The sequence below is a fragment of the Macrobrachium nipponense genome, chromosome 10 (genome assembly GCF_015104395.2).
Source record: "Macrobrachium nipponense isolate FS-2020 chromosome 10, ASM1510439v2, whole genome shotgun sequence".
Lineage (NCBI taxonomy): Eukaryota > Metazoa > Arthropoda > Malacostraca > Decapoda > Palaemonidae > Macrobrachium > Macrobrachium nipponense.
Window position 1 is genome coordinate 56,175,676 of NC_087204.1, and position 23,540 is coordinate 56,199,215.

Here is a 23,540-nt window from a genome sequence, read left to right on the forward strand (position 1 = left end):
GTGGAAAGTGTTTGTTTCTCACTCAGGGAAGGTAATTAAGGATAGGAAGAGGAAGGAAGCCCTCATAGTTGAAAGTAAGACTAGTATAGCTTCTTCTGCTTCTTCTATTGAAGCATCTGCTCCTATCCCTTCTTCTTCTCTTATTATGGCTCCAATCTTGAGTCCTCCTACTCCTGCACCTGTAATTCCCTTGCCAACTTCCCGTGGAGTTTCTCCTGACACCATTGCCAGCTTCGAGTCTAAATTTGAAAAATAATTTAATGTATTAGCTAATGCTGTTATGCAGTTAGGTTTATCTGTAAAGTCTTTCTTGGAAAAGACTGCTAGTGAAGTGAAAAGTGTCAGTGCAGTGCAATCTGAGGGGGTGGCTGTTTTGTCCCAATAGTTCTCCTAGACGAAGGTCCCTGTCCCGTTCCCCTGCCTCGGGGAGAGGACATACTGGAGGTCCAAGGGAGACTATCAGGGTTTGCCCACAGACAGTCGCATCCTCCGTCAATCCTGTGGTGCGACAGCAGGATTCAACCAAACACCATTGGAAAGATGTGTCGTTTGGTAATCAGTTATCGACAGAGTCGAGTGATTTGTCGCCGGTTAGACGTCATATGTGGCGTGATTCTTCAGCCTCACATCCGTTGAAGAGACGTTTGACTGAAGAGGTGTTCTCTCCACCCCCTGTGAAGAGGAACAGAGAAGTAGACAACCCTCGCCCATCGTGTAGCGTAGCTACTTGGACTTCGCCTCGGGTTCTCACGACAGCGACAGATGCCTTCGACTCAATTGTGGAACAACCGATTCTGAGTTCGTCAAGATCTTCGACTCGTCAAGCTGTCAAAAGTTTACCTTCGACTTCGCATGCGATAGATAATTCGACTGGTGCGAGACCTCCAGTGTCGATCGTGTCAAAGTCCACAACCCCAGTTGCTACGACTTCAACTCGAGAAGATGAGAATTAGTTCCTCTATGTCAACAATTGCAGGAGCTGATGAACTGGATGAAAGAAAGCAAACAATGTCTGAAGAACAATGAGTCGAATCAAGAACCCTTTCTGTCGCCTATCTCTTCGGATGACGAGGAGGACTTTGAAGCGGACTCTATTCCTCTCTCGTGCTATTCTGAGCTTTTACTCTATCTTCTGGACATGTACCCGGATTACTTCGTAACAGCCGCTCCCAGGTTGCCTGCTTCCATCTTCCTGATGAGGAGGAAGAATTTCGATCCTCTTCTCCCGAAGCTCGTACTTTCTAAGGTTCTAAGGCGGCTAAACGATCGCTTCGTGATATAGAAGACTGGTTGCAGTTCAAGAGAGAGCTCGGGAAAGCAACTTTAGCCTATCCTCTGTCGAAACTTATTAAGAAGAGGTATAGGTCCTACATAACCAGAGAAGCCCCCTCCATGGGAGTATCTGCCTCTTCCCAGGGGGACTTCTCTGGCCTGGTAGATGCAAATAGGAGGTCCGCGTATGCAGCAGCAAAAATTTTCTGTACGTCACCCGAATTACATCATTTGGTAAAGAATATTTTTAAGATTTTGTAGATTATAAGCTTCTTTGATTGGATGATCGGAGCCCTCACTACAAAAATAGAGGACTGTCCTATTCTCCAGGAGGACATGGCATCAGTTTGGGTTGGTTGCGATGAGCTGGCCTCTCATTTTGCATTCGGAACTCTCAAGAAAAGGCAGCTCTGGTGTTCTTTTGTTTCAAGAGGAGTCGCTTCACCTCAGAAGTCCGCCCATTTGTTTTCTCCTCTCAAAAAGAATCATCTGTTCCCTGAAGAAACAGTGGCCAAGATGCTTTCCACTTTGGAAAAGAAGTGTACTAATGACTTGCTCGTTCAGTCTTCTAAGCATGTTAAACCATAGACTGTGACTCCTACCATCTCAGAATCTAGCTGGCAGAAGAAACCCTTTCGAGGGGGCAGGTCTAGACTTCGTCAGGCCTCGATCGAACTTACGACACCCGACCAAGTCCTCGACCAAGCCTGACACCAAATCATCCAAGTGATCCTTCAATCCTTCATACTCTGGTAGAGGGCAGACTGAGCCTCTTCTGGGAGGAATGGGTGATCCAAGTTCTCCGGTTCGGTTACTCCATTCCTCTCAAAGACACTGCCTCTATCCAATGTTCCCATCGCATTGCCCGCCTACTCTCCAGGCTCGGAGAAATTTGTAGCCTTAACTCGAGAGAGAGAGACTTGTGCAGAAGGCGGTCATAGAGGAGATAAGCAACAGACCATCCCCAGGGTTTTACAACCGTCTCTTTGTAGTCCCCAAGTCATCAGGGGGCTGGAGGCCCATACTGGATGTAAGCGCACTTAACTTGTTCGTTCAGAAGACCAAATTCTATATGGAAACAACTCGGTGTTGGAATCCCTTTGCCAAGGGGATTGGATGGTATCCTTGGATATGCAGGACGCATACTTTCACATCTTAATTCACCAGGACTCCAGGAAGTACCTTCAATTTGTGTTCATGGGCAAGACCTACCAGTTTCGAGCTCTTTGCTTCGGCCTCTCGACAGCACCGCTAGTATTTACGCGAGTGCTGACTCCCCTGGGGAAGTGGTTACACCTCCTGAGTATCAGAGTGTCACTCTACCTAGACGACTGGCTTCTCTGCTCCTCTTCGGAAAATCACTGTATGAAGGATCTCAAGTGGACTCTTTCATTAACTCACTCGATAGGTCTTCTTATAAACAAGGAGAAATCTCAGCTAATTCTGACTCAGAGCATTCTCTATTTGGGGATGACTGAACTCTTGAGTTTTTCGGGCTTTTCTATCCCCAAAGAGAGTCCAGTCGTGTCTGGAAGTAGTCCAGGACTTCCCGAACCACAATTCCTGTTCCGCCAACCATTGGACCAGTCTGTTAGGAACACTAGCTTTGGTGGAACAGTTTGTCAAACTCGGAAGGCTGCACATGAGGCCCCTACAGTTCTTCCTGAAGGCATCATGGTGCAGGAAGACTCAATTGGACTCGACAGTATTCTCGATTACAGATGAAATCCAGGAGGACTTAGCGTGGTGGCCTTCAAAACCAAGACTGGTAGAGGGTCTTTCGCTTCGTCCACTCCACCCAACTCTTCAGTTCTTTAGATGCATCCAACACAGGTTGGGGAGCCCTGTTGAAAGAACGAAGCGTCAGGGAAATGGTCAGAAACTCAGCGCGCTCTTCATATCAACGTGAGGAGCTATTAGCAATATACCTGGGACGTCAGGCGTTCTCTCATCTCGTGACAGGACAGGTGGTAGCAGTTCATGGAGACAACTCCACAGCACTTTCCTGCATCAGGAAACAAGGGGAAATGCACTCCTTTACCCTCTACAAACTTGCAAAAGATCTGCTTTTGTTGGCAGAAAAATTTCAAGTTTCGTTGATCCCTCGATTTGTTCAAGGGAAAATGAACGTGTTGGCAGACGAAATAAGTAGATGTCACCAAGTACTGCTGTTGGAATGGACTCTCGATACCAAGGTCTGCCTAGACCTATGGAAGCTTTGGGGAAAGCCGATGATAGACCTATATGCAACTTCGAGGAACAACCGCCTTCCACTGTTCTGCTCTCTAGTCCCGGACCTCTTGCATGGTGCTTAAACAATGTGTCATTTCACAAAAAAGTTTCACTGACACTAGTTGCTCCGTTCTGGCCAAGGAAGGAATGGTTCCCAGATCTCCTCGACTTGCTCGTAGATTTCCCCAGGCTTCTTCCGTTAAAGAGATGTCTACTCAAACAACCACACTTCGCAAGATTCCACCAAGGATGATCCGCTCTGGCACTGACAGGATTCAGACTGTCAGGAGTATCGTCAGAGCAAAAGTTTTTTTGAAACAAACTCCAGAAGCTATCGCAAACTGCAGAAGAGATTCTTCTAACAGACTATACCAGTCTAAATATGGAGTGTTTCAAAAAATGGTGTAAATAAACTAAAGTCTCTTCTTTTGAAACATCTGTGAACGAAATAGCGAATTTCCTTCTATTCTTAAGGGACGTTAAGTGTTTATCGCCTTCGACTATTAGGGGATACAGAGCGATGCTGTCTTCAGTTTTTAAACACATAGGATTAGACCTATCCACGAATAGTGATCTTTCCAATCTAATTAAATCGTTCGAGACTGAGACATCGTCAAAGGACTCGATAGCATGGAATCACGATATAGTACTTAAATGGCTTTTAGGTCTTCCCTTTGAGCCGCTACTTTCTTCGTCTATGAGGAATCTCACCAAGAAGACATTATTTTTAGTCGCATTAGCATCAGCTAGATGAGTTAGCAAGCTACACGCAATGGACAAAAAGGTGGGATTTTCTCAAGGCGCTGCAGTTTGTTCCGTGGAGCTCAATTTTCTCGCGAAAAACGAGAACCCTTCTAATCCTTGGCCACATAACTTTTTTCTCAAGAACCTGACAGACTTGATAAGCCAGGAAGAAGAAGAAAGGCTCTTATGCCCTGTGCAGGCATTTAAGATAGTACCTCCACAGAACAGAGAATATTAGAGGTCAGTCGAATCGTTTATGGTGCTCTGTTAAAAATCCCTCTCGCCCTCTCTCAAAAATTGCTATCTCCTTTATTCTGAGAGAATTAACGATGCAGTGTTTCCTTTACTGAGAGTGAAAGCACACGAAGTTCGAGCGGTAGCGACTTCCCTCGTTTTTCAACACAACCTGTCGCTATCCACTATCCTCCAGAGTACCTTTTGGAGGTCTAAATCTGTGTTCGTTACTCATTATTTAAAAGAAAATCGAGACAGTGTTCGAAGATTGTAAGTCTCTCAGTCTATTTCGGTAGCTGGTATGGTGTTGGGGGAAATGACATAGGGGGTTGTTCCCTCTTTTAGCCCATGTTTCGCCTTTTAACAAGGTTGACGAGTTAAAGGGAAGTCTTGGGGTACAATGTACCTGGAGTACTCACCAGTCATTTTAGTTTTAGTTTTGGTGGGTGAAGGTTTTTATTTTGGTGTAGGTGACAGTTATGTTTTCATGTTGGTTATTTCTGGTCTTAGCCCAGGGCAAGGGCAATATTTTATTGTATCTTCGTTAAGTCAGCGGTGAACACCAGGACTACAAGGATATTCCACTCCATATAGGGGGACCCATCGGTCATACTCCAAACTTTCTACTACGTAAGATGAGCACCGACCAGAGTCAGTATTCTCCTGCAGTAGCTTTCTTACAAGGTAAGGTACAAAAGGCACTAACAGTGCTTTTGGGTCTTTTTTCAAGAGTCATAATTATTTTTGAATTAAGCTTACATCCACAACCCCCATCCTTGCAATGGGTAATCAGCCGTATAATTGTTCGGTAAGACACTGCAATAAAAATGGAATTTTCTTTATAAAATAAAATTTTATTGCATACTTACCGAACAATTATTAATTAAAGCCCTCCCTCCTCCTCACAGGTGGATGGCTGGGCAGAACAAATTGATGTTACCTAGGCAGTTGTACCTGTAGCTCCCTCGATTGGAGGGAGATGACGTCACCTATATCAGCGATAGCGGCGCCACCGCTTAATATTTGAATCTATTGTCTGCCATTTGTAGGAAACCTACAGCTGTATAATTGTTCAGTAAGTATGCAATAAAATTTTTATTTTATAATGAAAATTCCATTTTTGAAAATAATTATTTCAGCTTACTCATGAGAACTATGAGAGGTATGAGACAGGAGAAGAATAGAGATATGTGGGAGTGAAAGTGCTAGAAAGATGAGTAGCAGAATACCAGTCCCTTTGTTTTACATGGCATTGGAGGCATTGATGAATTTGGAATAAATGTTTAAGGAAAATGCAATAGAGATTTGTAAATCTTTTTGCAACATCATCCCATCTTCAAACAAATTGACTACACTCATTTTTTCATGGCTGCCTAATGAATAGCCCACATGACTCATTCACTGTATTCAAACTTCGCACAATGACCTAATATAGTTTTCGAGGTCGCTGAGATGAATAGTGACGTTCCCGATGACCTTTAAGTCCAAGTTCAGCCCCAGTAGGAAGGGGATGAGAAGGGGTGAAAGATAAAATCTTAAAAATGAAAGATATAAGTGTCTAAGCCATAGTTTTTGAGGTCGCTGAGATGAATAGTGACACTTCTGATGCCCCAATAGGAAATGGGGTTGAGAAGGGGTGAAATATAAAATGGCAAAAATGCTGGACAATGTAAGTGAAGCAGTTATCTTTTCAGAAAAGGGAGATGAAGTGTGTGTGTGTGAGAGAGAGAGAGAGAGAGAGAGAGAGAGAGAGAGAGAGAGAGAGAGTAGGGGGGTGTTAGGGAGGAGAGAGAGAGGGAAAGAGTGAGGGAGGGGTAGAGTTGGAGAGAGAGAGAGTTTATCAGTTGCCATTCAGAGATTTCTCGGGCAGCGCTAGGGTGGTCAACTAATTGCACATAAAAACTAGAGGAAAAGTTGGCAAATATTTTTTATTCTCTGTTTACAACTGATTTTGTGATAATTATTTGGGATGAATCTTCCCTGCTATAAAAGTTAGCTCACATCTTTCCAGGTGCTTCCTGTGACATCATTGCTAGTAGTCTCAATTACATCACACTCGGGTGCATGCCACGTGACCATCTTAGTCTGTGCAGTTCCCAATTTATGCCACCTTGGTTCTTCCTTTAGACTTGACAGATTTTGACCCCAATTCAGTTCTTTGTTGGTCTTTAAGCATATGATACTGTACATCTTATTACTTTGCATTACCCTCACCTTTTTACTGAGGATGAACCTGTTGATTGTTTTACCTCGGCCTCAGTTCAGGTGAATAAGTTTGTTATCAGTTTCAGCTAAGGGACATTTAAGAGGCAATCTCATATTCAAGTGTTATCTCTTAAAGTGTGTTCTTGGAATACAACTGCTTCAGTTTCCAGTTTTATGATATGGGTATGATGCCAGACCTTCATCCCTTTCTATGTTCAGGAAACAAGTTTTTTCAAGTTACCTGAGCCAATGAAGCAATGGGCTGTTGAAAAAGGCAAGGTGTTTTGCCCTAATAGTGAGGCAGAAGTGCTCATAAAATTATTATGTCAATCTATCAAAGCACTTTTCGTTACTGAACATATTCATAGTATGATCTCTCATTTACTGCACCAGATGAAACATGAGTCGGAAGGAGCGATAGCTCTTTATGAAGCCCCTAGGGTACTTGTCTTACTTTGATAAACCTAGTTCTGTCACCTCTAGAGAGATTTGTCTTGTTTTTACCAACTTGGTTTTGAAGGATTGTAAACAGGTATGTTCATATCTATCTTATAAAGTTGCCCTAGCTCAGCAATCGGCAGCCATTTTTGACCCACCACCCCATCTTGAATGAAGGCAGTTGATATATATGTGGATGAATGGAGGAGACCAAGGGGTAAGCATCAACTTAGAGCAGGAAGAAGTAAAGAGTTACATCCTTTAAGTACCTTGGGTCGTGTGTTACTGATTGTGGAGTGATGGAGGAGGAAGTGAACCACAGAATACAATCAGCTTGGTGCAATTGGAGGAAAACATCAGGTGTGCTATGTGACAAAAGATTTAACGTAAAGCTGAAGGGGAAAATGTACAAGTGCATTGTCAGACCTGTGTTGATGTATAGTTGTGAAACATGGCCCATGAAGAAAGCACAGGAGAGAAGGATGGAAGTGGCAGAAATTTCTTTTGACTTTAGGTAATGATCAAACAGATGTACCCCACAGCTGATGTGGTGAATAACAATACGTTTCAGGTGAGATTTCATAGGGTCAGGGGCATCGGTCTACCCATAGCATTCAGGAAGACCCTGCCTTGTAGGAAGTAAGAATGGGAATATTTTTCTTTGGGTTTTGTGGTGGCTGCTCAGCAGTCATATAGCTCACCTAGCTCTTCAAGACAGGTTGCGTCTCACCCAAGGTGTACGGCTGCAAAAGAGGGGTTGTGTGTGGAACTGGCCGCCTACCCTCTCTTTTATAGCCTAAGGGACAATTAGCAAGATGTCATATACTGGACAGCATGCATGCTGGTTTTGTAGATGACTGAGTTATCCTGTCTATAATCTAACTCTCTTTGGATTAATAGATGCAAACCCTACCCACTGTATAGCAAGGGGAGAGAGGGACTGACAACTAACAGATCTGTTGGTTATCTTCAGCTTTATTGTCCCCAACAGTATGGGTTCATCCAAGCCTGTCTTCGTATCAGTGACATTACATTCCATTTATTCAAAAGGCCCAGAAGTCTGACAGTTGAACACCACACATGTCCAATAGATCAGAAGCATGGGTTTCCTTCCTTTGCTCTTACATGATTAGGAGCAAGCCCCTGGGTGAAGCAAGCTACCAGTTAGTTCAGAGATTTTATGAGAATCCTCCCACCAAGAAGTAAGTCTTTCATATATAAAGACTGAAAATTTGTATGTGTAGAAACAAATGACAAATTTTAAAGTAATTTGTATTTTTTGTAACATACAAACCAGAGATCTTTACATAAATGGCCCACCTCTAGCCACCCCTCATACTGCTTACTGGGCCAAAAGGAAAAGCAAATACGTACATACCAACTGGATGGGAGGGATTCCTCTCCTTTCATCTGTAGCCAACTACCAATATCCACCTTGTTTTTAGTTAAACGGCCGGTTCCAGCTTGTGCTGAAAGTAAATCCCCTATGTAATGACCTAAGGTTTGTATGTTAGGAAAAACAAATCACTTAAAAATTTTTAATATTTCTGCAGTCAGTAGGTACTTGGCAGTTGTCAAGTTCTTTTTTCAAGGTTGCAGGCTTCTTGAACAAGTGTCATCAGTAGTCGTAACTTTTTTCATCATTTTAAGAGTCAGCTTTTTTCAGTGTTTCTTTATATAGCTAGTGTATCTCAAAACTTTGCAATGATTTAACACTACATAACAAGAGGGAAGAAAGAATGAAATAGATTTCCACATAATTGTCTAGCCCATTCTTGTGGGCTCTCCTGACTCAGCAGATTTCATTACTTATCAGTAGGCTAGACCCCTGAACTGTCTGTGAAGTTTGGGTGCAAGTGTATTGTAGTTAGATTTTTAAAATCCAGCAATGTAGATGATCTCTTTTTATATCTCTAGGTTGTGTATGCTGTATAGCTAATCTGTTTAATAGTTGTATGATTTTTATAATTAGAAATTACGTGTTCTATAACAGCGGCCAAATCTTAGAGCACTAAGAGGAAAGTCCCATCTTGTCATATTGCTATTACTCTATGGAAGGTTCAACTAGCAATTTGCTGCATTTTTTGTTGCTGCGAAGCAGAAGCTCCCAAGAAAGTTACCAATTCTCAGCAATCCTTTAAAAAGTTAGAAAAAATTCATAAGTGACATTTGAATAGATTGCCTTAGGTCATTTATAATGGCATTCTTTACCAGTCCCATCAGTTAAAGCATTGTAAATTGGCATTTCTGTTACCATATCAGTCATTGTGGATTAAGATTTCTAGGAGAAAACATATGGATCTTTGAGTAATGAAGAGACTTCCTATCAATTCAAGTACATCCGAGGCTGAAGCAGGTGCTGTTTGCTTTCTTTAGATTTTCCAAATACAGTTTCTGTGCATGCCTAAGTGCATCGTCAGATTACACGAGGCGTTGTGAAGTTACACCTACACTCCAAATCCTCACCTAGCCAGAGCTGTGGCAGTGACCATTATCACCCTGGCAGTTAGAGAAGTGATAAAAAATAGTGAAGGCAGCTACTGGGAACCTTTGGGCTGGTAGGCACAGATGTTGTGCTTTACTCATGTGGAAGGGTGGTCAGGATTCTTTGTATCTCACATCATTCCCCCTCAGTTCTGGCATCAGCATTATAGGTTTCTATGTCTCATATGTAAATGTTTAAATATAAATGTTTATATTTTCAGACCCAAAAAACTGAGCTATTAGAAACTTGGTAGTGGGTCAGTCGTAAATTAGTCTAGCTGTATCATCTAGGCATGTGCAGACACACTTGGATATTCAGCACCTCATTTTCCTTCCTAATTAATTATTGAAGCATACATATGAATCAAGTTAAAAGCCTCAATAATGTATATGAGACTTTATTTTTCAAAATACAAAAAAGGTTAGAAAACAGGGAGCACACCGGTCCTCTTCAGCCAAATGAACAAAATTACTTGTTTTTTTAAAAAGACATTGAAACATTTTATGTGACAGTCCAGGAAACCATCGAACAACTTTCACCTTGAATATAGCCATCATGTAATGTCTGTTTCACTGCACCTGTGAGCCAAATGTTGGGATCTTCTCAACACAACGGCTGTCCGTCAATCCTAAGGTGCTCATTCCTAGTGACTAGGTGAATCCTGGATGGTGAACATCTATCAGCATTGATGCCTATTGTTTCTGTGACAACTGCCACTTTGATAGCCTGTGTGCAGAAAGATTAGGGAGAGACAGTATCAGGGGCTTTGAGAAACTGCTTGAAATTCAAATTTATGAAATGAGACTAACCTGTCTATGTGTCTTTCCTCCTGCACAAAGGCTTTATTGCCATCAAATGTGTTACAAATACTTATCAAAGCCCACTCTACTATTATATGACCTGCTTACTACTCCTATATATAGTTTTGAGCTCCCTCCCAATTCATTCCGTGATTATTCTCCCAACGATGTTTAGCAATAGCACTGTTTTGAGTGAAGTCCTTAACTGTTTTTTTATGTTTTTGTAATCTTATGTCCTTCCCCCTACCTGTCTCCCCAAAATAAAATAAATTACTAAGTTTGCATTTAATAGAATATGCTCCTGTGTCTCTCTTGTGATTATCATTGCTACCAATCCTGCGGCTATTATTCTTGTTGAATTTGGATTTGATTGAATTTTCATATTTGAAAGCTGCTTTAACATTACCTGTACTATCGATTAACTGGGCTGTTGATTTTAAATTCATATGATATGGAAGCATTATGTATCTTTTGTTATGATCTACCTGCTTGTATGAGGGTTGTAACACATTTTCTTTGCCTTAGATAAAGCATCTTCAATAAAATGGGCAGGGTAACTCGGCTTACTAAAAGTATTTTGAATATGAGCAGTTTCATTATGTAAATATTGTGGGTCACAAACTATTAGAGCCCTGACAACCATGTTAACAATGATATTTTTCTTTTTCTAAATGCTATGATAAGAATAAAAATGAACATATAATTCTGTATTAGTCAGCTTTCGTTAGTCTGAGAATTCAAATTTCATTGTTTGAATAGTGAAACACTAGCATCCAAAAAAGGTAATTTTCGCTGTGATTATTTTTCATATATGAATTGATGTGTTGTATCTGACTGTTAACAAATTCTGCTGGTTCACTGAATAAATTGTCATCATGACTCAAAAGAATGAAAATATCATTGACATAGTAGACCCAAAATGTTGGTAGATTCCACTCTTTTCAAATTCAGTGGTGATGCATATGAACAAAGATCTGGAGTAGCAATGGGATCCCACATTTCACAGGCTTTGGCTAATACATGTATGGAGTTCTTGCCTGTCTCGGTTTAAACCAATATTTTGGGTCTGCTATGTGGATGATATTTTCATTCTTTTTGGTCATGATGACAATTTACTCAGTGAACTAGTAGATTTTGTTAAGTCAGATACAACAAATCAAGTTCACATATGAAAAGGAATCGGGGCACAAATTACCTTTTTTGGATGTCCTAGTGTCTCACAGTCTAAACACAAAGAAGTTTGAATTCTCAGTTTACCAAAAGTTGACTAATGCAGAATTATATGTTCATTTTTGTTCTTATCTTAGCATTCAGAAAAATATCATTGTCAACATGGTTGTGAGGACTCTTAAAAGATTGTGACCCATAATATTTACATAATGAAATTTCTCATATTCAAAATACATTTACTAAGCTGAGTTACCCTGCCTATTTTATTGAAGATGTTTTGTCTAAAGCTAAGAAAAAGTTTTAAACCCTTCACACAAGCAGATAGATCATAGCAAGAGATACAAAAGGCTTCCATATCATGGGAATTTAAAATCAACAGCCCAGTTAATCAAATGTACAAGTAATGTATGTTAGAAGCATGTTTGAATCCAAAAAGAGAGCAATTGGTTGAAATTGGCTGGGTGGCATTGTTGTGTATGATGTGAATTTTTTAGCACTTTATGGAGCAAAATCTAGCATGAAATTACCATTTCCATTTGGCAACATTGGCCTACCCACGTTTCGTTCATGTTGTTACATATTGAAGTCGTGTTCGCCACGTTTTTTAAATTGTACCTATGTAAACGAGTTAATTATGTAGTATCCAAAAGCCCTGATTATTTTACTCTTATGGAAAAGAAGCCTAAAGCAATTTTGGAGTGAATTAAGACCAAAACATGTATAATTACAATCAAATAAACACTGTGGAGTTTCAGTTGTGATGGCAGTGAGGATAAAACCACCGATTACAAGTTAAAAATGAATTTCAGTTCAAACCATGACCCCGGGAATAAGTTTCATACTTTCACTAATATAGGCAACAAAATGCTGTTTTATTGTGCTGATTACAACTGCAATCTTGAGTAAGATCAATAAACGTTACATATATACGCTAACATTGTTCAAACGAGTGCTGGGAAGGCTGGAAAAGGTGGTGGCTTGGCTGTGGTTATGAACGACACCTCACGGGATTGCCGACATATTGGATTTCAAAACTGCCTTGAAAACATATTTACGAAGAGCTCACATGCTTATTTTAGTTTATATGGCACTTTCATATATCACATTATGTTGATGAAACTTCAATCTTTTGAATGGTATGCTTAAAGATGTAATTGTATTCTTGTTTCACCAATTAAATATCGAGTGAATAAGGCTGAGCCACGCGATGACGATGGCTCCACTTCGTTGTTTCCCCCTAGTAGGCTACATATGTACGTACAGTAGTACGTAAACTACATATATTTTTAAGGCTAATGTTGTAAAACAACTTTGAAACACTTGAATTTAGTTTAAGGTAATAGTTGTAGACATATTTGGTGTTTTAACTAAAGTAGGCAGTTTTAAACATAGGAACAGTGGTGGGGGGGGGGGGGGGGACTATTTAAGTAGGCAGTTTCAAGCAATTTTTGAGGGGGGGGTACCAGGATAACACGGGTATTTACTTATCACGGGGGATTCTGGGCCCTATCCCCCGCAATTATCGAGGCCCTACTGTAGTTACTGTATGTAATGCAAATAAAAATTGAGCCTTTCTACTGAACATTCATTAGAGTTGATTAAAGCCTTGATTATACAGATGCACATATTTTTAAGTCATGAATGCAATATTTTACTAGAAATAACGCTAAACGGACTTATTTCACTGGCCGACAGGCTTCCTCGCCCAGAAATAGATTTTTCCTACGTCAAATCCCTTATATTATATATATATATATAATATATATATATATATATATATATATATATATATATAGTATATATATAATACATATACATATATATACAGTGGGCCCCCCGTATTCGCGTTCTGCAGATTCGCGCACTCACATTCACGGATTCTCTCGGGAACGTTTCCTTGCATTATCCGCGGAAAATTCGCGCATTCGCGGTGGGACATATTTTTTTATGAGAAATATCCACAATTTCCTGTTTTTTTAATCAATTTCATCATGAAATGCATTTTTGTGATAAAAACTATTAAAAAAACCAAGTATGAAAATTTTAGTGGTTTTTCTGAGTTTTAAAGGCTGTTTTAGCGTTTTAATAGGGGTTCCAAACATTCGTGGGTTCTAACTATTCACGGGGAGGTCTGGTAGCATCCCCCGCAAATACGGGGGACCACTATATATATATATATATATATATATATATATATATATATATATATATATATATATATATATATATATATATATATATATATATATATATATATCTATATATTATAATATATATATATACATTATATATTACATTTCTGGGCTCAGCTCGTGTCGCTTGCGCGAAATATCCTTTAATCTATTATTTCTAGGGTAAATGTACTAACACATACCAGAGAATAAAATAAAATAAAGAAAAAGGTCAGTATGACTGACTCGCTCACCCTCTAGGAGGGTTGTCGGTATGAACACTAGGCGAGTGAGACCACTACCACGAGCCAAATGCCAATAGAAATCTCCCACTACAAAACCCTCCAAGAGGGGAGCCGTCCCACACGAGGGAGCAGCTCGTACTACTACTACACCATCCCATGCTTGCGACTGCTGCGCCTCTAGTGGCCATCCTTTTCAGTTAGCTCGCACGAGTCACACGTGTTATTTTCTCTCTGTGTATTTTGTGCCCTTTCTTCGGATTTCGAATATGGAGCGTGCAGCTATTGCAGCAGCTAAGTTAAGTACTCAGTATTTACGGTTAGCGAGTTTTTTCCGTCCCCGAGACGGTATTTGCGTTGTTTTTTAGGTATAGATACGTTCTCGGGGCTGGAAGCATGGCAGCATGGTCCTGCCGCATGTTGGGTTCGTTCTTGGTCTCCCATACCTAGACATCCCTTATTATTTTACGCTCTATTTTTGATTATCCGCGTTATTACGTCTACTCAAGTGGTTATACATGTATGTATTTCACCTTGTGTAGGTTTTTTCTATCCAGACCCTAGTCCAGGTTCTTAGTATCGGCCCCTGACTAGCTTTGAGTGGTAGACTTGCCTTCGGGCTAGTCGCACACTCCTGGATTTTTTCTCCTGCTATTTTACCTTCTTTCTTTCATTTTTATTATATATATATTTATATGTTTTGTCACTGTGAGGTTAGTTAGCGTCTGGCTTAGCCATAGGTCCCGGCTCGTAGAGCCTAGCCTACCGTTGATCAGTTCGGTCGCTTCCACATAGCTTCTCTCTGATCAGTTGGTTAGCCCTATGGGCCTATATGCTACCGCTTTTCAGTTCAGGTTGCTTCCCGATAGCTTCTCTCTGATCAGTTGGTTGGCCTAGGCTTGGTTGCCGTATCTTAGTTTATCGCCTCGTGGTCACTACGTGATCACGAGTCAGCCAGACGCCTGCCAGTCCCCCTCCCCCCTCTCCCGCTCTCCCATAGAGTCGGGTGGGGGTGGGTCGGTCTGTCCTTGCTCGCCCCGCATGCCCGAGCCTGGCTCCCCCTCTCCCCTCCACCGGAGGGACCTGGGAGTCCGACAGTCCCTGACTGGTTCCGACCTCTCCGCTTCTCGGCTCGGCCGGGTGGTACGTTGTGGGGGGCCCTGGCCTTCCCCCCCCTCCGTTACTTCCTTGCCGCTCCGGGCTAGCTCGAGTCTGTATGTCATCTCGCCCTTCCCTCCTACTAGAGCTCCTCCCTATCGGAGCCCTGGTATCCAGCGGCAAGGGTATAGTCCACCGTAGTTGGACCGGAGCATACAGTAGGTCTTTACTAACCGTACCGTATTGCTGAGTTACTACATCCGCTTCACTGGACCTAGTCCGGTTCACTGCATGACATTGCATGTAGGTTTAAGTTATCTTTAAGTTTATCTTAAGTTTCTTAAACCATCCCTACCCCTCCCTTTCAGTTTACCGGATCTCTCCGGGATTATAGCCTATTCAGGCAATGCAGGGAGGGTTATGCCCAAATTTTTTTCCGAGCTCCGGCATGTAACGGAGTTCTTTGTCCTTAGTCTGTTAAGTGTTCCCCCTCTAAGATACTCATGTGTCTTCCCCACTTACAGGCCACCAACTGTGAGCATCCGGGATGTTCCGCTACACTTCAGGACCCTGTGGACACGAAGTTTGCCGGTCCCATGCTCCATGCGCGACTCCGCACGGGGACATCCAGGTCTGGTACCATGAGACGTGTACCATATGTTACGATCTGGTGAGCCAGCTTTTGGAAGGCGTAAGTATTCCATCTCCGCATGCTGCTCCGCTTCTTTTAGTACTTAAGTTTACGTTATTCACTTTAACTTAAGGCATCTAGTTTAAGTTATATTCTAAGTTTTAGTTTTAAGTGATTCTTAAATCTAAAATATACCCTCTCTTACAGGCTCCGGCAGTAAGAGATACGGCATTGGCTACCCTGCGGGCCTGGGTCGGAGGTTTTGGCAAGAACGCCGCCAAGGGTCAGCCCTACATACTGGAAGAAGCGATTAGCTCTGTTAATCTTTCCCGGAGGCAAGGCAACTGGGTACGTCGACCCGGTAGAGGCGGACCCCTCTATTGCCTTTATCCAACAAACAACTGGCGGCCTCCTTAACAGAACAAGACCAGGATATCTCCCACGGATGTCGCAACCCTGGATATAAATGTTGAACCTATGGTAGGTATAGACGACCTGTTGGCCGACGGTAAGTAATGCAGGTACCCACCCAAGGGTCTCCCTTGGGAGTGACTGGTTTCTTCTACCCCTGCAACCTCATCCATCCTTCCAAGGCTTTACGGGTGATGAGTTATATACTCCTCCAGAGGCTTCGGTTAGACCTAAGATCAAGTCCAAGCATATGACCTTGTCTAAGACGTCATCGTCTTCGAAGAAACGTCCCGTCTTCTTCCTCGCGCAAGTCTCCGGCTCGTAATCCCGGCCCAGACAGGTCTAAAGGGTCTAGCTCCGGCTCAAAGTCCTCAAAGAGTAAATCTAAGGAGAAATCCGCACCCCGGCAGTATCACCAGTTTCACTACCTTTAGTGCCTATTCAGAGTCTCCCTCCACCTCCGCAGCAGCTCCGGCTTTGGACCACCAATGCTGGCCTGTTGCAACAGGTGGGCGACCTAGTGGGCTCCCTTAAGACGAGTGTGGAACATATGATATCCCGCCTGTCGGACAGGATCACTTCTCAGGACACTATTATAGCCGGTCTAAGAGAAGCCCCTCTTGCCTCTCCCTCAACCTCCAATACTAGCGGATCTCAGCTTCCCCCGCATGACTCGCTGCCCGCTTTCTCCATGAACAATCCTTGGAGAGTAGCATCATACGCCCCATTCCAAGATGGTCTCATCTCCATACCGGAGTTTGGAACTCGAAGAATAGAGGACTTCGAGTTCTTCCCGGAAGGCCTACAGCCTCCCTTCATAGGCTACGCTAGGCTCACGCCTTCGGCTATGATTAGAGATGACAGGGTACCAAAGGAGACAGTCCTCTATTCTCGGGACCAGGCCCAACGAGAATGGCTTAGATGTCTAGACGACATGGACTGTTCGAATACCAAGATCCAACCATTCAAAAGTCCCTTTACCATTTTCACGATGGACGAAGGTACCCCGCTCCCTTTCCTTACCAAGATAGCGAGGTCGACCATCTCAGCAGCTCAGAAAGGGGAACCCATGCCTCAGCTGAAAGAAGCAGACCCCACTTCTCCGTTGCTCCCGTCAATTGGAGAATTATGGGAGGATTTGCCTAACACTTTTACAGCTGGCAAACTCAAACCTGACTGTGCTATGGAGCAGTTTGGTGAAAAGCTGCCCAGGCTTCCTGATAGTCTTATTCAAACGGAGTTTGACTCGAAAACACGACTAGCCAGGTCAATCAACCTGATGGCTATGTCTGAGGTAGCTACCATGGCTTATGGTTCAGAACCAATTTTTAAGCTTATAACCAAAGCCCTGACTCAAACGGTGCAATCAGACATGTTCGAGTTTGCCACTGCTAGAACAAATTGCAGAAAGAAAAGCATGTATTACTAGAGGCAACCATTCGGCATGAACCAAATAGGTTGCTTTCTTCTAACATCTGGGGCGCAGATCTCTTCCAGAGGCTATGGTAAAGGAAGTACAAGCAGAGGCTACGAGGTTGAACCAAAGCCTTAAGGACCGTTGGGGTCTTACGGCTAGGAGAAGGCAAGACTTGACACCAAAAGGTAAGGGTCAAAGGAAGCCTAGACGTTTCCAACCTTACCAAAAGAAGCAGCCGCGCTTCCCCTCAACAAGTTCCTACAGTGCCGTTAGTGCAGACAGCTCAGCCTCCACGTCTAAAGGTCAATCACAGCCTATTTATGTGATATCCCTCAGCCTCAACACTCCACCTCATACGCCATCTCTCCAGCTTACAATCCAGCCTTCGAGAGTCAAGCTTCTCAGAAGTTTGACCGCTCGAACAAGGGAGGCAGAGGTAAGCGGTCCTCGTTGGGAGAGGAGGATCGGGAGCCCCCACCTATAATAGGGGAAAGCACTTCAGAGGAGGTAGAGGGGGTACCAGAACCAATGAGGAAACTTCAGGTAGGAGGGAGGCTGTTTCACTTTCGCCACCGGTGGACTTCAGCCAGTGGGCTCAGAGCATAGTGTCAAAAGGGCTGGGTTGGAGCTGGTTGACGAACCCACCTCCAGCCAGACCTTTCCGTCAACTTCCTTCCAAGGAATTGACAGAGTACGCAGAGGACCTCCTTCAGAAAGGAGCTATAGTCAGAGTCAAGAGATTGAAATTTCAAGGTCGCTTGTTCAGCGTCCCAAAGAAAGCTCAAACAAAAGAAGGGTATCTTAGACTTGTCCCGCTTAAACTTAGCCATCCGCTGCGACAAGTTCAAGATGCTCACGATCTCACAGGTGCGGACCTTACTTCCCCGTGGGGCCGTCACCCACCTCTATCGATCTTACAGACGCCTACTATCATATCCCTATTGCAAGACACTTCCGTCCGTATCTGGGATTCAAGATAGGAGACCAGACGTTCTCTTCAAGGTAGTCCCGTTCGGGCTCAACGTGGCACCCAGGGTGTTCACGAAGCTAGCGGAAGTAGTAGTACAACAGCTCAGAGCTCAAGGGATTTTATGGTAGTAGCGTATCTCGACGATTGGTTGATCTGGGCCCCATCAGTCGAAGAATGCAACAAGGCCACACTGAAAGTGATCCAATTCCTCAGAATATCTAGGATTCAAGATAAACAGATCCAAGTCCAGACTCACCCCAGAGTCAAACTTTCAGTGGCTAGGCATTCATTGGAATCTATCCTCACACACTCTGTCGATTCCGTCCACCAAAAGGAAAGAAATAGCGAAAGTCAGTCAAGCAATTTCTAAGTCACAAATAGCATCAAGGAGAGCTCAGGAAAGAATCCTCGGCTCTCTCCAGTTTGCTTCAGTAACGAACATCTTAATGAAAGCCAAACTGAAAGATCTAACCAGGATCTGGCGCTCTCGAGCAAATGTCAGGTCCAGGGACAAGCTATCCTCAGTTCCTCTGATTCTAAAGAACCGGCTTCGGCCGTGGGCAAAAGTCAAGAATCTGTCAGTGTCAGTCCCTCTTCAGTTCCCTCCACCAGGGATTACCATCCACACAGACGCGTCTTTAAGCGGCTGGGGAGGGTACTCCCAAGTCAGAAAAGTGCAAGGAATTTGGTCAACCCAGTTCAGTCAGTTCCATATAAACGTACTGGAGGCAATGGCAGTCTTCTTGACTCTGAAAAGATTACGCCCACCAAGGTACTCCCACATAAAGCTAGTCTTGGACAGCGCAGTGGTAGTACATTGCATAAACAGAGGAGGCTCCAAGTCACGTCATCTAAATCACGTCATGATAGCCATCTTCTCCCTGGAGGCAGACAAATTCAGTTGGCATCTTTCCTCCACCCACATAGCTGGAGTAAAGAAAACGTCATAGCAGACGCCCTATCCCGATCAGTACCCCTAGAGTCGGAATGGTCTCTAGACGAGAGTTCGTTCCAATGGATCCTTCAAAGAGTCCCAGGGCTACAGGTGGATCTCTTCGCATCACAAGCGAACCACACAAACTACCGTGTTATGTAGCCCCCAACCATGGACCCTCTGGCTTACGCCACGGACGCCCTGGCTCTGGACTGGAACAACTGGGAGAAGATTTACGTCTTCCCTCCAGTGAATCTCCTTATGAAGGTCTTAGACAAACTCAGGACATTCAGGGGTCAAGTGGCTCTAGTAGCCCAGACTGGCCGAAGAGCAATTGGTACCCCCTGATCCTGGAACTGGGTCTTCGTCCCCTTCGGATCCCCAGTCCCAAGCTCTCCAGTCAGTACAAACGAAGACTGTGTTCGCTTCCTCAGGGATTCTCAAAACCCTAACTTTATGGATTTCATGAAGTTTGCGGCAAAAAGAGATGCGAATATTGACCCTCAGAATATTCTTTTCCTGGAATCCGATAAAAGAGATTCAACTTTGAGGCAGTATGATGCTGCCGTCAAAAAGTTAGCAATCTTCCTGAGAGAGTCAGATATCAGAATCATGACAGTTAATTCTGCTATATCCTTTTTCAGATCTTTATTTGAAAAGGGTTTAGCAGCTAGCACGATTACGACAAACAAGTCAGCATTAAAAAAGATATTTCAATTTGGATTTAAACATAGACTTGACAGATACCTATTTCTCGTCTATTCCTAAAGCATGTGCTAGACTTAGGCCCTCTGTCAGGCCTACGTCAGTTTCGTGGTTCTTAAACGATGTTCTAAAACTGGCTTCCGAAACCAATAATGACACATGCTCGTTTATGATGCTCCTAAGAAAAAACCCTGTTTTATTAAGCCTAGCTTCAGGAGCAAGAATTTCAGAACTGTCGGCTTTATCCAGAGATCCGGATCATGTTCAATTCCTTCCCACGGGGGAAGTGCTACTTTCTCCGGAACGTAGCTTTTTAGCAAAGAATGAAGATCCTTTGATGAGGTGGGAACCTTGGAAGTACTACCTCTTCCACAAGATGTTTCCCTTTGTCCGGTTTCAACCTTACGAGCCTTTCTATCCAGGACCTCCTCTTCCTCATCGGGGCCCCTCTTTAGGAGGGAAAAAGGTGGTACTTTATCCACTAAAGGCATCAGGCAACAAATCCTGTACTTTATCAAACAAGCCAATCCTGACTCCTTTCCAAAAGCACATGATGTCAGGGCAGTAGCCACCTCAATTAATTACTTCCAGCATATGAATTTTGCTGATTTAAAGAAGTATACCGGATGGAAATCGCCGACAGTGTTCAAAACGTCACTACCTTAAGTCCTTGGAAGCTCTGAAATTCCAGCAGTAGCAGCGGGTAACATTGTTTCCCCTGACTCTAGCTAGATTATAGTAGAAGATTCAGTCCTCCTTTCTACCTGCCTCACCCAACAGTTCGTCTATTCCTGCCTTGTTCATTAACATTTACCTTGTGTCTAGCTGCTTTATGATTGTATAGTGCCCTTTTGTCTGGTTAGGGACACTCACATCTGATTACCATACTGATCTCATAGATGTTATCCCTTATTTTTATGCTAGGGGATACATCATAATGCAATGGTTACGGGTTTTGTATATTAAGTCATATACATTCCTAGATATATTATTTTATCATTGATCAAATATTTATGTATATTTATATACTAATTGCTATTTCTAATTTTGATACATGTTGTTACACAGATTTATTGTCATAGGTAATCATTGTACCTATTTGTATATGTAAATTACCTTATATTATTTACATAATTAGATTTAAGGGTAATTTAAGCATATTTCTGATTTGTTATACTGTGTACTTGTATCTTTCTAGCAATTATATTCATTCTTTTATTTTCTATCTTTTATTTGAGACCTATTTTGTTTTATTATATATTTATTTTGTTTACAACCTTGAGCTGTTTCTCTGGTACGATTTCGCGCAAGCGACACGAGCTGAGCCAGAAAAAGGATTTTGACGTAAGGAAAAATCTATTTCTGGGCGATTGGCTCGTGTCGCCAGCGAAATACCCCCCCACCCCCTACCCTCCCTTCGCTCAAGATTGTCTGCTAACTTCAGGATGGCACTAGAGGCGCAGCAGTCGCAAGCATGGGATGGTTGTAGTAGTAGTACGAGCTGCTCCCTCTGTGGGACGGCTCCCCTCTTGGAGGGTTTTGTAGTGGGAGATTTCTATTGGCATTTGGCTCGTGGTAGTGGTCTCACTCGCCTAGTGTCATACCGACAACCCTCCTAGAGGGTGAGCGAGTCAGTCATACTGACCTTTTCTTTATTTTATTTATTCTCTGGTATGTGTTAGTACATTACCCCTAGAAATAATAGATTAAAGGATATTTCGCTGGCGACACGAGCCAATCGCCCAGAAATAGATTTTTCCTTACGTCAAAATCCTTTAATTAGAAGGTAACCTAGCACAAGCATAACAGTCGCTTTACCATCAATCATTCTACTACACCATACATTTGGATATCTCTCGCTCTAATATCCATTACCACTACCAGAGAGAGAGAGAGAGAGAGAGAGAGAGAGAGAGAGAGAGAGAGAGAGAGAGAGAGAGAGATGAGCAGATCAATGCATAAATAAATCGGTTAACTGTCAGGTAATAACCAAGTGGATCATTAGATATATACAGCAATGTAAATTATTAAATAGAAAAAATCATGCAAAATAAGTTTAAGCTGAAGTAACTGAGAGAGAGAGAGAGAGAGGAGGGTAGATGAGGGAAGATAGGAGAGGGATGGAAGGAGGAGGGTGGAGGTGGAGGGAGTGGGTAGGCGGAACTTTTTATACTGCTGTGTTCTTTTCCATTTCTGGCTAATAGAGTTTTTGCCTCTTGCTATAGGGACAAGTGTCTTTATTCTTTACAATTAGTGATTCATGATACTCTTATAAATTATGGTAATGGGTGTAATACACTAGTATAGTAAAATCTTGTACTAATGCAAGTGTTCTTTAAGGATTTATTGCCCAAAAACGTGCTTGCACTGTCTGTGAAACTTTATAGTAGTCATTAGAAATGAGCATCGTACGATTGAGGGTCAGCTGTTGAGAAGATCCCAATGTTTGGCTGACAGATACGGTGAAACAGCCATTTCATAACGGCTATATTCACACTGAAAGTTGTTCAACGGTTTCCTGGATTGTCACAAAAAAAAAAATTCCAATTTGTCTTTTTAAGAAAAGCAAGTATTTTTATTCAGTTGGCTGAAGAGGAACATTGTGCAAACGGTCAAAAGCTCCCTGTTTTTTGTCTGTTTTGTATTTTGAAAAATATAGTCTTATATACATTAGTACAGGCAGTCCCCGTCTTATGACAGGTTCGGCTTGTGACATTCCGAGGTTACGACACTTTTCAATTATATTCATCAGACATTATATTCAGGTTTATGGCAAATGTTCCAGGGTTATGGCGTATATGACACCGATCACATGGAAGAAATATTACTCCAAAAACACAAAATAATCAATATTTGAAGTTTTTTTAATGAAAAATGCTATAAAAATGCAGTTTACATAGTTTTTAATACAGCCAAAGCATTAAAAGTAAGGTTTTCTTAGGATTTTGGAGATTTTCTGCCTTACAACGATTTTCGGCTTACAACGCGTCTCAAGAATGGAACCCCTGTCATAAGATGGGGACTCATTATGTATCTCTGGTCATAGCATAGTGCTGCACCATAGATACATAGGTGAAACGAATTGTATTTTTTATTACTCAAGTTTGTTCATACAGACCCATTAATCATATAATGATAACCCCTTTTACTAGCCTCACAAGTCTTACTGTCTTACACTTGGTCTTTATAAAAAGTGAAGTGGTTAACGGTTTCATACCTGAGGATCCACAATGAGCACACGCAGGTAGGACTACACTACATACTACCACTGTCCTATGGACAAAAGGCTGGAGGACCTGGGAACTTGTGGACCAGTAGAATAATGTAGATATGAGATTGATAGAATGTGTGAAGTGAATAATCATAAAATCCTATTCTTTA

At 42.5% G+C, this 23,540-nt stretch overlaps 1 protein-coding gene across 1 annotated transcript in view; it reads left to right on the forward strand.

Moving 5' to 3' along the window:
- Positions 1-23,540, forward strand: part of LOC135223630 (son of sevenless homolog 2-like) — a 547,573-nt gene that overhangs the window by 316,036 nt on the left and 207,997 nt on the right.